General features: G+C 31.3%; 1 non-coding gene across 1 annotated transcript; it reads left to right on the plus strand.

Moving 5' to 3' along the window:
* The first annotated feature begins 364 nt into the window (after nucleotides 1–364).
* Nucleotides 365–472, plus strand: LOC148577513 (small nucleolar RNA R71). Its single transcript, XR_015904436.1, has one exon. It is a non-coding gene; the product is annotated as a small nucleolar RNA R71 (small nucleolar RNA).
* Nucleotides 473–2,303: the final 1,831 nt, after the last annotated feature.

Here is a 2,303-nt window from a genome sequence, read left to right on the forward strand (position 1 = left end):
CAGAGTTCTCAGGATCATAAGCTTCTTCTTCAGAAGATGCCTCTTGAGTACTGTTGGATGCAGCTTGCATTCCATTCAGACTCTGAGAAATCATATTGACTTGCTGAGTCAATATTTTATTTTGAGCCAATATGGCATTCAGAGTATCAATTTCAAGAACTCCCTTCTTCTGAGGCGTCCCATTATTCACAGGATTCCTCTCAGAAGTGTACATGAACTGGTTATTAGCAACCATGTCAGTGAGTTCTTGAGCTTCTGCAGGCGTTTTCTTTAGGTGAATGGATCCACCTGCAGAAGTATCCAATGACATTTTAGCTACTTCAGACATACCATCATAGAATATATCCAGGATGGTCCATTCTGAAAGCATGTCAGAAGGACACTTTTTGGTCAGTTCCTTGTATCTCTCCCAAGCTTCATAGAGGGATTCACCTTCTTTCTGTCTGAAGGTTTGAACATCCACTCTAAGCTTACTCAGCTTTTGAGGAGGAAAGAACTTGGCTAAGAAAGCCTTGACCAACTTATCCCAAGAGTTCATGCTATCTTTAGGTTGAGAATCTAACCATATTCTAGCTCTGTCTCTCACAGCAAAAGGGAAAAGCATGACCCTGTAGACTTTAGGATCTACTCCATTAGTCTTAACAGTATCACGGATCTGCAAAAATTCAGTTAAGAACTGAAAAGGATCTTCAGATGGAAGTCCATAGAACTTGCAGTTCTGCTGCATCAGAAAAACTAATTGAGGTTTAAGCTAAAAATTGTTTGCTCTATTGGTAGGAATTGAGATGCTTCTTCCATGTAAATTGGAATTAGGTGCAGTAAAGTCACCAAGCATCCTCCTTGCATTATTATTATTTTCGGCTGCCATCTCCTCTTCCTGTTCAAAAATTCCTGTAAGGTTGTCTCTGGATTATTGTATTTTAACTTCTCTTAGTTTCCTTTTCAGAGTACTTTCAGGTTCAGGATCTGCTTCAACAAGAATGTTCTTGTCCTTGCTCCTGCTCATATGACAAAGAAGGGAATAACAAAGAAAATATGCAATCCTCTATGTCACAGTATAGAGATTCCTTTGTGTGAGTAGAAGAAGAAAAGAATGTAATGTAAGGAAAGAGAAGGGAGGAGAATCCAAACACAAGGGTGAGGATAACAGAGATATGAGATGAAGAGAAGTGTTAGTAAGTAATAAATAAATAGAAGGAGATGGGAGAGAGGGAATTCGAAAAATAAATTTTGAAAAAGTGTTAATGATTTTCAAAAATTAAGATAAAATTAAAATTAAAAATTGAAACAGTTAATTAATTAAAAAGAATTTTTGAAAAAGAGGGAGGTATTTTCGAAAATTAGAGAAGGATGGTTAGTTAGGTAGTTTTGAAAGAGATAAGAAACAAACAAAAAGTTAATTAGTTAGTTGAAACAAATTTTGAAAATCAATTTTTTTAAAAGATAAGAAGATAGGAAGTTAGAAAAGATATTTGAAAAAGATAAGATATGAAAAGGTAGGATTAAAAAGATATGATTTTTAAAAAGATAAGATAAAAAGATATTTTTGAAAAGATATGATTGAAATTAGTTTTGAAAAAGATTTGATTTTTAAAATCACAATTAATGACTTGATTCACAAGAAATCACAAGATATGATTCTAGAACTTAAAGTTTGAATCTTTCTTAACAAGTAAGTAACAAACTTGAAATTTTTGAATCAAAACATTAATTTTTGATGATATTTTGGAAAATTATGAGATAAAATTAAGAAAATAATTTTTGAAAAAATTTTTAAAATTTTCGAAAAATAAGAAAAATGAAAAAGATTTGATTTTTGAAAAAGATTTTGAAAAAGATAAGATTTTTAAATTGAAAATTTGATTTGACTCATAAGAAACAACTAGATTTTAAAAATTTTTGAAAAAGTCAATCCAAATTTTCGAAATTTATGAGTGAAAAAGGGAAAGATATTTTTTTGAATTTTGAATTTTTAATGATGAAAGAGAAAAACACAAAATTGACTCAATGCATGAAAATTTTGGATCAAAACATGTGATGAATGCAAGAACACTATGAATGTCAAGATGAACACCAAGAACACTTTGAATGTCAAGATGAACATCAAGACTTATTTTTGAAAAATTTTCAAGAAAAGAAAACATGCAAGACACCAAACTTAGAAATTTTTCATGTATAGACACTATGAATGCAAGAATGCATAGGAAAAATAAGAAAAGACACAAAACAAGAAAATATGAAGATCAAACAAGAAGACTGGCCAAGAACAACTTGAAGATCATGAAGAACACTATGAATGCATG

Source organism: Arachis ipaensis, chromosome B1 (assembly GCF_059453495.1).
Source record: "Arachis ipaensis isolate K30076 ecotype BB chromosome B1, ASM5945349v1, whole genome shotgun sequence".
NCBI lineage: Eukaryota > Viridiplantae > Streptophyta > Magnoliopsida > Fabales > Fabaceae > Arachis > Arachis ipaensis.